The sequence below is a fragment of the Apteryx mantelli genome, chromosome 12, assembly GCF_036417845.1.
Source record: "Apteryx mantelli isolate bAptMan1 chromosome 12, bAptMan1.hap1, whole genome shotgun sequence".
Classification (NCBI taxonomy): Eukaryota; Metazoa; Chordata; class Aves; order Apterygiformes; family Apterygidae; genus Apteryx; species Apteryx mantelli.
Genome location: NC_089989.1, coordinates 12,995,782 through 13,009,912, shown reverse-complemented (window position 1 = coordinate 13,009,912; position 14,131 = coordinate 12,995,782). Strand labels below are relative to the sequence as shown.

Below are 14,131 nucleotides of genomic sequence, written 5' to 3'. Positions count from 1 at the left end.
CAACGTCTTTATTTGTGCTTTTAAGAAGATAAAACTCTCAAATATGGCTCTTTCCTCTGCAGAGTTTGGATGCTCATACTACTGCCTCAGCACAGTGTCTGCAAATGGTCAAGCATATAACCTAGCCTGGAGAGCTCTTAATTCAAACCAGAACCGTATAGCCTCCATGGTTTGTTTAAAGCAAACAAACAAAACACCCCTCTGCTAAGCTCACTCAAAAATTTTTTTTAGTATTAGGATTAACTTACTTACTGGAAAGCAGCACCAAGTAGAAGTAGTAAGGAAATCAGACTTATGGAAAAAAAAAGACCAGAAATGTAATACAAGTAGAGATTTTTTTTTATCTAGACTAGAAACAACACACAAAGCCTTCCCTAGCCTCCACTTGTTTGTTGATAGCATCAAGCCTTCGAGAAAATAAAAAAAATCAAGAATCCAAGTATGCCATTACCATACGTATGTGTGTGTGCGTATCAAAACCTTTTAAAAGGATTTAGAGGCTTTTCCTGAGTTTCCATGGAGGTGTACACCACTTTTTTTCCAGTAAATGGCGATCTAACAACTGGGTAACTGACAGGCCTTACAAAGTTACAGAACTGGAAATAAATAAATGGGTTTTCTTCCCCACTGACTGACTTACACTACAGACATCACAGATATTGTAGCAGTTATAAAGCCTTGCAGGAAAAGGAAAAGAGCCATTTTCTATCTGACTGTGTCTCTTTCACAAAACTGAATACCCGCTATGTCACGGCTTTCAGAGTATTTTTAGCTTAAAAAACAAGATTTCCATTTTCGGTCAACCAGAGAGTACTGCTGATAAGCAGAATCAGTTTTGGTATCACGTAGATGAAGCTCAGCTCCTGGATGCTCTGCTGTAATTTCTCCTAATTTCTTTGATGGGGCCAGGAGGGGTAGAAAGATTCCTTCCTGGATATTTTCCCCCTTAGAGTCCTAAAGGATTTTACAATTTTCATCTGTCGATCAGGTTGAACTTTGCTCCAACAGCAGCAGAGTTTTGTATCCATGGAAGGGACAAATCTGCGTATAACTACTTATAATGACTGTGTTAGCACAAGCTTTTGTGTTTGACTGCATCAATGTTAAAACTGGCTTCAAGTGGAGTGCCACACACGCTTAGACAAGGTTTAGCTGAGATAAGCTCACTCAATTTGGGCAAGGTAAAGCTGTTGAAATGTATTTATAATAATTATCCAATTTAACTAGCTTCGTCAAATACCAGTATAATCTCATTTTGTGCTGGAAGATGACAGAGATTCATTGGTAAATTCGCTATAATCAAATATTACAGAAGAAGGACTGCCAGTTCCTCCTAGAAAAAGAATTATTCATAAAAATAAAAGACTTCTCCAGGTTTTTATGTGGAATTAAGTATTTACCCAATGTGTAAAGCAATGGAAAGTGCTGGAAGGCACTATCATAATTTTAATAACTTGGAAAGAAAAAAAAAAAGAAACGTAGTTATTCCTAAATTAAATCAAATTATGCTCCTCCATCCAAGCACAATTCCCAACCTGACTTTTGGTTTCAGCTTTGACATACATACTTCATCCAGAATTTTTTTCAAATAGATTTAATCTAATTTATAATAGATGCAGAAAAGTATTAATTTTCACATTAAAATATATATTTATATTGACTAAATATGTATTTTGCCTATGCTTTACTTCTAATTATATATTCATTAAATGCACTAATGTGTACTTTAGTCAAGCAGCACTTGGAATCTAGAAAGGTATTTTAATAATAAATACTTGAAACTCAGCTGTGAGTAAGCTATACACTAACTCCATGCAAGAAATGTGTGTGAAAAAGCTTCTCGGTCACAACTCAGTACTTCAGGGAAATAGGTATCGGGGTTTTAGTACATAGTACATTTCTAAGGATCAGTATTGGATACTTGTGGTCATGATTTGCTTATTAAAATGAGAAAGGATCCCCCTCCCTGCTGGTTGGCAGCACTTTCAAAAGCCACACAGGAACCTTTGCCAAAAAAAAGAAAAAAGCTCGTTTCGTCACAAACACTATTTTGTGAACGTACCGAGCGCTCTGGTGACAAAGGCAGTGGGATGCAGCACATGCAATGCCTCTGAGCGTCCAGACGAAAGCAAGCACGTACTGCAAGGGCAGCCTGGCCGAGCCTGCTGCATCATCGCTCACGCTGCAAACAGCGAGCGCCTAACGCAACGCAGTTCAGAACTTTCTTCCACCTTGAGTTCAGCAAGAAACGGCAATAAATGCTACTACTTACCATGTTCAAAATCTAAATACAGATCTGAGAAGCCAAACGTGCAACTGCAAAGGGTTAGGCGCCCCTGCTTCGGAGGTTGGCCATTAGGCTTACCCGAGGCGAAGCTCTACGGATGGAAAGACTGGGCTCCCAGCTATTAACCACTAGGAGAACAAAGAAAATCAGCAACAGAACAAAACACACAAAGTAGATGCAACTGAAACTACAAGTAGATTTTGGTCACAAGAAGTCCACATCTGATTTGTCCTTCTCCTCAGCCAGGAGACGTAATTAGCGAAGAGAATCCAGCAGAAGGAGAGGCAAAAGCCATGAAGTTCTGGCCTACCTTGGCTTCTCGTCCCATTCCTTAAATCCTTATCACTATAAACTTCCAAGCAAATAAACATTTCTCTTTGCCTCAACTGCCACCCACTGGAAAAGGAAAGTAACATTAATTCCAAATTGCAACATTCAAAATAGGTCAGAAAACCAATCTGGCAGATACCAGCACAGATTACATCAAAGCTCTGTGATTGCCTTGGAAAACCTAGCAGCACTGCTGGAAATAAGAGAATTTGCAAATTAAACTCAGGCAGAAACCGGAGTACAACAACAAGCAGGAGCTCAATGTCCTCCTCCGCCGCCCCAAGCCCGGCCGGCTGGTGCTCGGGTTGTGTTACGAAGGTTTTGGAGACGAGCTGGCGTTGGCAGAGCTGGAGTTGGAGCACAGCGGGGCTGGCGGCACCCCATGATGACCGCAGTGCAGCGAGGATGAGCGGGGTGATGCAGCCCGGCAGCCCCGACCGCTCCGGCTGCGCTGCACCAGCCCAGTCCTGGCTTTCCCACCCTCTCGGGGGCTGCTCTCGCAGGACCTGTCATTGGGGGATGCTGGGGTCTCCTTTGGCAGCTGAGAGAATAGGAGAAGACAGGTCCAAGTGCTGATGACTCACCATTCAGGCCAAAGCAACGCTGGACAAATTTTAAGGTGAAAGTTTGGCTCAACTCTTAAATTATCCAGAATGGTAGACCTGCGTACTAAGAGGCTCCTGCCCCCAAAGCACTGCTTCTTAGGGAAGCCAGGATAAGCTCGTCAAACAGTAATTACAAGTGTCAGCTCCAGTAACTGAGGAAAACAAGCAAACATAACATGAGAGAGCTCTCCCAGTTTCCAGACAGATGGATCTGCTCTGGGTATTTGGCAACAGGCGCCCCTGGGCACCGTGGCATTCCTAAGCCCTTAGTAGGAATATCCGAGTTCATTGGAGGCAACAGTCCTTGGTCAACGGGTATAGAACAAAACAGCTAAACTCTTACTGAGCAACTCAAAGTTCAACACGGACACAGTGTTAATGGAGCAGCACACCGGATGTGAAAAAATGTAATCATTATCATCACACAGTGACTGTAAGAAATGATATATTAAAAAAAAAAGTATTTTTTTTCAAAACAGATGTCTTGCAGCCTTTGAAAAGATATCTATCAATACTGAAAGTATATATAATCAAACCTACACCTGCACATGCAGAGATACTTGTATGACTCTGAGGGTTTCAGATCTTACTGCAAGATTTTTTTCTCTTATCTATAAAGGGAACAGAGCTCCTCAACAAAAACAAAGATCCTGAGAGCACCCTACTTGATATAAGACATAACTATCTGTACCGTCTCTTACAGGCAAATACATTAGGCACAATTTTTAAAATAAGGAACAATAAACCATACTTTTGCAAGAGCAGTAAATTGTTCGGACACATGGTTGGGCTCTTCAGCAAGCACAGCAGTGAATTCTCCAGTGCAACAGGCACTAACAAAATCAATGGGGTACAAAACATTCCTTGTTTTGGTTACATAGCTGGGCCAGCAAAATGCAAAGTCAGCCACAGGCATTACCAAATGTATCTTGAGAATCTTGAGATAAAATGTTCAGAGCAGTCCGTGTCACACTACTGACATGACAGTCTTTCAAAGTTATTGCCCAATGTCCATCTCCGTCTTAGTTTTCTCCTGAGAACACAAGTCAAAAGCATGCAATGGGCCCTACTTGCTACTGTCTGGACTGTATTTCCTAAATTCTTACCAAGTTTTCATAGAGAGGGTTTTTTGGGAAGGAGGGATTGTTTCTTCTAAGGAGTAGTGCAAGATTCCTCCTTTGGTCAAGCAATATCCAGTGCACTCTTCTCCTAGAAAGCGTAGTTGAGACACACCAAACTGTGTTAGCAATAGCTTATCTAAACCGCCTTTGTACTCAGAGCCTATTTTCTCAGAAAAAGGTGACCTGTGGAAGCCAAGTGTAACCTTGAGCTTGGCAGCCAGGCATTTTTGATCATCTTGTTGAGCATCTATCTAGATCTTCAAGCATCTAAATCCAGCTTTAAAAAAATCTGGCTATAAGTTAAAAAAACTAAACTATCAGAAAGACAAATCTGATCTCACAACCAAAAATACTTCTTCCCTGAAGCTATGCCTGTATTGAACGTGGACACACCAGATACACTGAAATAAATTAGATGTCATTGGCAGGATGAAGAACAAAGCAGTACTGACTAAAAACTTGGGTTTAACAGGTCCCTTGGACAGAAAAAAAAACATGGCAAAGCTTAAAATGCACTTCCTCAAGAAAACAGGGAATACGATGAAGAGTAAAACTCAACATACACATAAAAGGCTTTTCGTAGATCTCCAGTAAGTAGGTGTTGATGAAAAATGAGGTTTTCAATAGCTCCAAAGGTAACTTGACACTTAGAGTGCTAAAAAAAAAAAAAAAAAAAACCACACATGCAATTTTCTCTGTTTGTCATCTCATCATTATAAAACTCTCACACAACAACCACCTGGGCTGAACCAACCCAGGCCTAGGCTTTCAGCTCCAAATTAGCAACATGCATGACTTCATAGCTTAGGGATGGGGAACAAACGGGGGCAGAGGTTTAGATCTACTGTATATGTTTTAAGATACACTGTATATATTACAGGTGGCCAAGATTAAATCAAGTCCATGAATATTTAAATCACTTCTGAGACTACAGAAGACTAAACATATTGCAAATTAAAGCCACCCATTCACAAACATGCATGACATTTCAAAGGTTTTCAGCCATCCAGGAGATGAGAAACAGGATACTGTTTTGGACATCTCGAACAACTCTTCTGAGCCCAGTGAAGCAGAAAGGACTTCAGACCACTTACACTTCTTCTAAAAAGAGGGGCACCCTTCCTAAGCTGTTTGGGAAGGGCTGTTTTAGTTGGGTCTCTGCCATAGATACATATAACACCTAGCGCAATGATATCTTGACCTAGTGCCTAGACTCCTTGAAGCTATTCCAACTCCACTCTGGCCACCAAAGGGTAAAAGTGACACCACTTGGTTACATTTCAACCAACTAAGACCATATTCTGCACACAGCTCTGAGGAAAAGTACTAGAAATAACAGGACAGGAATTTATGTTGCATATCTGTTTTGTTCTCAAAAGGCAGCGCCTTGGAATTCAAAATAATCCTGTTCTGGGGCATACAGAGAGGTGCTATTTTTTTTTTATTTTCTTTTTAAAGATATATCTGTTGTTTGCCTCATCAAAGGGCAGGAGATAGCAAGCACACATCCTCCCCCCTCAGAATTTAGGCAAGTATCATACAAGGCTTTAAAAGCTTAAACTACGTCATGTTTATGAAGTTTTCTCTGACAGTTGTTCCAAGAATTTATGGATCAGTTATTAGCATATAAACACCAACTGAATGCTTTTAAGTATCCTTAAATAAACTTTTCTAGATAGTGCATTACACTGAAAGGAAAAGATATTTCCTGCAAAAAACATAAATTTCAATACTGGGATACCATAATAAGCGTTCTGCAGTTTTACACACTTTCTCTCTTAGTTTAAGAAGTATTTTTAATGAATTTATTTTATGGCCTGCCTCTTCAGTTTGCAGCTATTGATCTCTAACTCCTTCTTTTAGTCAGAAACTATCAAATCTATCAACCAGGAAAGAGCAACAGCTAATTTAACAGGTTCAAAATGTAACTCACTTCATTGATGAGGGAAACCTTTCTGTCACTGAAAGGTAGATATAATGCTCCAGTTAAATGAATTTTCATTTAAGAAACAAGCCAAAAAAGCAAAACCGGAAAATAACTTGAAATACATATCTGCACATCAAATTTCCATTCTCTAGATCAGCATTACTTCTAATGGCAGAGGATGGTCTAGATCCGACCACAAATGAATTTTGCACCACTCTTGCCAAGGACGGATTTGCCATGTCCCCTGTGCTCCTCTGCCAGCTCTCTTATTTCCTTACATATCTGGGTATCTGGAAAGAGCAAGAGCATAGTGTTGCAGGTTGCAGGTCCAGTCACAAAGGCAGTGTGTACAATTTAGGTGGCCCTGCGCGCTGCTTGCCACAGAGCAGAGCTTTGCAAAACTACCCAGGGTATACCACAAAAGTTAATTGGGTGGCTCTGGCTTGGAGAGGTAATGCCTCTCCAAGAAAATGCCAAAGCACTATCCATACAGTTAGAAATACAGCCTTTTTAATGGGAACATAACAGAGACCATTTCAGCATTATTTTACCAAGCCTGTAAAGACAATGCTTGCCAAGGCCCAGCTCAGTTAAGCCTACCTTTGCCAAGCATGACCAGATAGAGGCAAATGGCCAAATAGAGGTGAAACCACCACTTTTTCTGTGCTGCCCCCCGAGTGCTGAACGGACACATGTAGTTTCCCCCTTCCCATGTTGCTGCCCCATGTCCTTCGGCTTCACGTGGAGCTCCACAGGACCAAATCAGGCGCTCGCATTATGCCGGTCAAGGAAGCTTCAGAGGAAGCAGAGAGGTTTTCTCATGGAGCAAGGGAGACAGTTAAACACAAACAGGTTCAGCACCTACTAGGTGCCTTTTGGGCAGGACCTGACGTCCAGGATGGAGCAGCGCACTTAATGCGGGGGCAACAACCGGGTAAAATCCCACTGCCTTCCTCAGCAGTGAATGCTACCAGAGGCCTCGGTTCTCCGCAAAGTCAGCCAGCCCCCAGACTCCACTGGCAAATCCCTTCTTGTCCTCTTTTACATTCGGCTCTGACTCATCTCCAAGAAACATTTCAATCCCTTGCCTACTCCTTTTTCCCTCCATTCTTTCCATGGTGAGTTAAATATCTACTTCATATATTTAATGAAGGGGATGGAGGACTGTAGACACACAACGAATGTGGCATGAAGAGACACACCTGAGTTAGCTTTAGGGCACTTAAATACCTCGGTCAGTGAACCTAAAACTGGCACGCGCTCTCCTCGCCTTAGCCAGCACTGAGGTATTTACATGCACAGACTTAGGCTTATGACACTGCAGCTTCACCGTAGGTGCTACTAGCCAGCCCGAAGGTAGCTTGGATGCATCTGTCCGCACGTGCTGCGATCACAGCTTCGGCTGCGCAGTGAATCGCAGCGAAGGGAGGCTCCTCTTTCCAAGGCAGCGGCCAGGGCTGAGCTCCAGCCTGCGACCAGCACCAAGGCCCCGGGGCAGAGGAGCAAGGCGCAGAGCCCAGTGTCGGACGCCAAAGTCCCTCACACAGAAACAAGGACGCATGGGTCCTTGTTAGGCCCCCAAGTACTCAATTTGAGATTAAGTTTAATTCTGATGACTGCAGCTTTCAGACATGAAAATAGACTCAGAGGCCTGAAAGCGTGCATGTTTTTCCCAGGAAATCAGTTATTTTCATAAGAGATGTCACCTTTCCAGGTTTGAATGGTATTTCCTTAACCCATCTATTCAGCAAATAGCCAAGTTTTCTTTGAAAGATCTGCCTAAAGTTTTCTCTTTATAAAAGGAGTAGCTATAGAACTTCATAAATTGTCTAGTTTAGAAATAGTTTCTAGTTTAAAAATAATTCCTTCCTTACAGAGGATCTTTTCGGCTATGTTGTGTGGTTAAAAAGCTAAATTTATTATATTGCTATATACACTATTTCACTTTCCCATTCAATAATAGATTATGACCCTGCTCTATAACTATGCCCAAGGAAAAGATGGCTTATAATTTATGAAATACAAAGTGTGTGTGGGGGGAATAAAAAGGTTTGAGAATGAGTTACTGTTCAGAGCAATATGAGCATCTTCCTGGACAACTACATCACGCAGATTCATCAGACAGAATTACCTTAATGATGTGCTCAATAACTGCGTGTACATCCCGGCAGTGTAACAGATTATAGTTTTCTATACTTTTGTGTCAGCCACTGAGTGGCAGCAATTCCCTCATATCCAAATCTGAATTACTAGATTTAGGATGAAATGTTGGAGGTATTGCTAACTCTTAATTTTGTTATGTTTAGCTTCATATACAACCATAAAAAAAACAATGCTTAATAAAATATCTAGTAATGTGTTTCAAATTTAAGATTGTCACAGTTTCAAAAGTTATGCACTTTATTCTGATGATCATGCCTCAGCTTCTTCAGAAGTTCACTATATTCAATTTTACAAAGAGGTAATTTTGAAAATGATAGGAAAATGTTATAGTCAAATAACCTGGGTCAAGAAAATTATTACAAAAATGCTAGTACTTAATCATTTCTTAAAGTAGAGCACAGAGCTGTATTTTTTTAAAAACAGATTTTTACCTTTTAAACATGATACCCAAAGTGAGGGAATAAAACTAAAAAAATTACCCCAAACCCTCTAAGCTATGCATTGCAACATATTATGTTTGTCTCTTCCCTCAGTATTTGTAGGTTCCCCACAGTAGTGGGGGCAACTGAAAATCTATCAGTTAGAAGACTAAATATCAACTCTAGTTTATTTATTTATTTTTAAAACAGCCATTTTCAGGAACTGAATTAAACAGGAAATGCTGCATATACACTTTTTTAGATGTTTATGAATTATTGCTAAACCACTTAAGAAGCATTTCCCAGTCTCTCATTCAGAAAGCTATACTAGTTTTACTCGGTTACATCTTCCAGTTTGACCAGGATGCATGACATTGCTTTATTTGATGGACAGGAGGCCCGGACAGGTTATTTGCTGGCTTATTACAGAGCTAACAGACTGACAACTGCACAAGGCCAAGGCCCAAATACGATTTGAAAGAAACTAGACAAATAACAAGAGTATCCAGAATTTTGACACAGGACATTCGGAGAGATGTTAAATATTATACTTTGGGCTTTAAATTAATTCTTGAAATGAGGGTAAGGTCTAACATAAGGAGCGGTTACTCCACGCCTGTCTCGTCCAGAGTTTCCCTTCTCTCCTCTGATGCAGCCGACACTAACCGCTGCCCAGAGACAGGCTACGGACCAGACTATCCTCGCCCTTAAATCCAGCGCGGCGATTCCCGCGTCCAGATCAACGCTACCGACTCTGCACCGGTTGGACAACTCGGAAGCGAACGGGCACAACAGCCAGAGCCCAGCTCACTCATTCAGGAGCTCACACGCCGCTGCGAAGGGGAATTCTCTGGCGACGAACGAAGGCGGGTCCGTTACGGGGCGCACGGCTGGCGGCCCGCGGCAGGTACGCGCTCCCGCTCTTCGGCTTCCCATCGCCCTCCGGCAGCCTGGCGGGGGTCACCCCGCCGCAGAGCCGGTGTCTGAGGCAGCGCGCCGGTCACCCGCCTCCAGCTCGCTCTTGTGCTAGAGGCAGAAACGGCGCATTGATAAAACTAGGCGGGGAAAAAAGTTGCTCTACTCAAACTTCGCGTTTCTGCGAGGAGCGAACTCCATGTTTCTGCTACGGGACCAGACCATACGGATCTCATTATCTCGTCGCACGGCGCCGTTTCTTCCCGGCGCCGCTAGCACAGCAGCCGCCTTTCCCCTCCGCCCCCCCCCGCCGCCGCCGCCGCGGAGTTTCCCCGCCGCCGGCGGGTTTCACGCATGACCGCGGCCACGGCCCCGCCGCGCCCCGGAACTCGGCCCGGCCGCGGCACCCGCCGCCGCTCCGGGCCAAAGTCCGCCGGAGGGAGACGGCCGCCCCCCGCCGGGCCGCGGAGCCCAACATGGAGGCGCGTCCGCCGGCGGAGCCCCGCGGCCCGGCCGCCGCCGCCCGCAGCGCTGCCCGCCGGCCCCGGGCGGCTCAGCCGCGCCGCTGCTCGCCCCGGCGGCGCCGCAGGCGAAGCCCGCGTCGCTTCCTCCTTCGCCCGGCGCCAGGCGGGGCGGGAACCGCCGAGCCGAGGCAGCTGCCCCGCCGCAGCAGGTATCGGCGCTCACTCACCCGCTTCCCGCGGAGCCGCCGACGGCGCGGGGCTGCGGCCGGCGCCGAGTTCCGGGCGCCGTCCCGGGCGAGAGCGAGCGAGGCACTGAGAAAGGGAAGGAGGCAGCGAGCGAGCGCCCGCCGCCGCCCGGCCCGGCCCCGCGCTCCGCCCCCGGGCGCAGCCGCGGCCCCGGCGCTCACCTGCCGCCGCCGCCCCCGCGCCCAGCTCCGCCCCGCGGGCGCCCGGGGAGGCGCCGCGCCCGCCCGAGCCGCCGGCTCCGCTCCGGCTGCGGCTGCGGCTCCCTCCCGCTCGCCGCCCCCAGCGCCTCCGCGGAGAAACCCCTCGGCGGCGCCGGGCCGGGCCGGGCTGCGGGGCCTCGTGTGAGGCGAGTGTGGGGCCGGGCCGGAGCTCGGCGCCCGCCGCTTCCTCCAGGCGTTAAACGGCAGATATTTTGGGGCGGTTTAAAAGCCCCGAGCGTTGTTCTAGTAACGGGGCCAAAGGCCGGGTAGGCCCCAAGGCGCTGCCGTGGCCCCGCAGCCTCGCCGGGCAGGTGCCCTTGCGCGAGGGGGCCGCCGGCGTCCCCGAAGGCCGCGGCGTTGGAGGGCGTGCAGGGTCCCGCCTGTGCTCCGCTCCGAATAACGGGGCTCAGCTTTGCTTCGGGCTTCTGGTGCCCCTGTCACCAGGGCCCAGATGAGATGTTTCAGGGACAGAGCACAGCGCGGGAACGCGTGTCGAGCCTGAAACGCGAGTAGCAGAGAAAACCCCACCAAGCTCCTACAGGAATGCAAGGAACGCCTTTGTCATCCGTTTTTTTCCCCCTCATACAGGTAATCTTATTACCAAGTCAGGTGTAATTGCCCTCACATTTTCATCTAGAACGATCTCATTCTTTCCTAGCTGAAAACAGCAAGGAAACTCCCAAAGTTTTCCTTTTGAGCCTCTGCCGTAGCTGTGGGGGACAGGGGTGTTTGCCGGCCTGGTGCCCAGTCGGTGGAGCGTTGCTGGAGGCCGTGACCCTGCCCGCAGCCTGCTGCAGGCTCGTCTCTGAAAAGCCAAGTCCCCCCAGTTCGGTGGCCGGCTTCTTCCTGAGGCGTTTCCCGTGCGCCTTTCTAGCGCTTCCCAAAATATTCCTAACATAACTTGGAAGTTCCTTAGATGGTCTGGCTGATGTCAGAACTGAAAGGCTGTAAAATACATATAAATCAGCCTTGTTAGTAGTTAATTATATGGAGAGTTCAAAGTAGTTTGTTTTAAAACAAAACTGCCAACAACTGAGCGCTCTGGGAGATACAATGATGATCACAGTTGGGGTGAAAGCAACAGAACGGAGGAATCTTTGGTCACTTCCTTTTTACTCCTGCTAAAACTTAAGCTATATAGTACTCTATACAGAAACATGCTCTTATGCCTGTTGTACTGTGCTCTTTTTAAACTGAAAAAAACCAACAATCTTGCTTTGGCACAGAATATTGTCTAATAGACTGTAATGCTGAAAAATTGCACGAGGACCCGCATTTAAAATTATGTTCACTGCTGTAACACGGAAATCTGATGCAGTTTGCAAAATGGAACTTTATATGCATGAGCAATTCTTGAATGTTGTGTTATAAAAGCAAAACTAAAACTAGTCGGAGAGAGAAAAAGCAGAAACTGACTGCAGCCAAGCAATTTTCCTCATTTCAATACTTCCAGTGAAGTTCAGCAAAACGGAAAGTGCTTTATAATGTATTTCATTTAATTTCACGTTCTTTGGGTTTTTAATGGCATGTAAGTGGCCAGACAGAGCCCATTTGGGTTTGTGACCTTACTGCATAATGTTGCACCAAGCCACCTGTTAACTGTCATTGCATTTCAATAATTTAGAATATCACTTGAATGCAAGTCTTTCTGAAACGGATAGACATTTACATTTTGGACTGTGAAAACTGTTCAAGGCCTGGACAGATTTGAGCCTCATTTCTTTGTTCAGCGAGTCAGTGGGGAATTAGGACTTGAATCAGGACTAAGTAAAAATGTAAAAAAATTGGTCCGTAGGATATAAAATGGAGAGTCTTCTTTACGAATTCAGAGGTGTGGCTTTAGCGACTCGAGGTGTTTCCTGGTATTGAAACTCTGCTGGCAACTGATGATTTTCTGTAATTTTGCTCTAAATCTCTGCAAAATATATGGTAATGCTTTTACAGTTAGAAATCATCTTTCATCAGAATAGCTCTTAATGCAGCTCCGAAGGCTTTATTAGCACATTTTGCAGGCAGTGGAGTCGAGAAGGGATGAACACCAGTTTCAGTTGAACATCATTTAGCAGTGTTCCCTGTCATCTGCTGAGTAAATGGTAAAGCATGCTGGATTTCACTGAGATTTTTCTTTTTCAGTTGTCTTAAGTACTATCCTTTTTAGTTTTACATTTCCTTTCTCAGGTAGCTGAATAGCCAGCACGATACCTTCCAAACCCATGCTAAGGCACTGGTTTGTTACAAAAGTGTGGGGAGAGAAGTGCTATCTAATGAGCTGCTAGTGCCTCCTGCAGCTGGATTTTCTCTGGAATTCTCCCATCAAAAATACTTGCTTTGCCTGAGGCTACTCGATCTGTGGCATATGGCACGATGACGTTAAAGGGCGATATGACTGCAAGCCATTTTGTGAGTGTATATTAAAAAGAAAAGTGAGCAATTAAACTTTCTGCAGCAAAACATAAGTGAAAAATTGATAGTGGAGGGTAAAAATTAGTTCCCTGAAGATTTCAGAGCTAGATTGGCATGAAACAGTTTCCCAAAACTGTGTAATCACCTTTTGTGAGTTAAACCACTGTATCTGCAGTGCCTGTTACATTGAACAAGTGAGCCTGACTTTGATGCTAGCAGCAGATACTTGATTTATACAAAGAGGATTATTTATGCAGGAGCATCATTTCAGAACAGAAAACAAGCACAGCAGTTATTGCCGACCTCTATTTCACCGAGCCCCGCTGCGTAACAGGACTTCATTGGTCTCTTTCCCAAGCCTAACCACGAAATGCCGGCTCTCATTTCCTCTTTTCTAGCAGTCGTGGGGGTGTGAAAAGACAGGTCTGGCAGCGATCTAAAAGTGATGGGGGTTTCCACCCAGCACCTTCTGCACGAGTCTGTGGTCTACTGTGCAGATTCTCTTTCTGAAGTATTTTGATCATTACATATTGTCATTTACTTACTTATTTATTTTTAAGGTTGAGGTCAAAAGGTTCTTTGTTTTCTGTATAATGCTTTTCCTCCAGTTTTCATACTTTTCTTCTTCAAGGACGTGAGCTTTTTGTGGGTTGGCAATGACAAGGATGGGTACTGAATTTGGTCCTGCGAAGGTCCAGCTGCTGTATGCATTTGGACTAATGTCCAAGTGAAACAGGAATTGGCTGTCCTTTCCTGAAGTCTTGAAACCGTGGAGGTTCTTTCCATAGTGATATATATTAATCACTATTGCTTATCTTTGCAGATTATTTTAGTTCTGGTATTGACTACGGAAAGGTTTCTTCTTTGTATTAGTCAGCACACCGTTTATTGTGATCTGCAGCTGGTCTTTCCTTCTTTTTAAGAGTTTGCTTCTGTGTGTGTTGCACTTGAGCAAGCTCCTGTGCCTGCACAGAGCTGTAATTGGGTCAGGAAGACTATCTGCAGGTGGGACGATATGTTCAGGCGTGACATCTAGGAGGAGCTATAATCT

General features: G+C 45.0%; 1 protein-coding gene across 4 annotated transcripts in view; it reads right to left on the bottom strand.

Annotated features, from left to right (window-relative positions):
* Positions 1-10,585, bottom strand: part of PRKCD (protein kinase C delta) — a 64,260-nt gene extending 53,675 nt beyond the window's left edge. For 3 of the 4 annotated variants that reach the window (XM_067303250.1, XM_067303252.1, XM_067303251.1), the window contains exon 1: positions 10,459-10,585. The gene's annotated coding sequence lies outside the window, so the exon portion shown is untranslated. Of the gene's footprint in view, positions 1-9,663; positions 9,685-10,458 lie in introns of those variants that run through there. The other variant, XM_013944456.2, reaches the window with a different exon arrangement.
* Between the last annotated feature and the right edge of the window lie 3,546 nt (positions 10,586-14,131).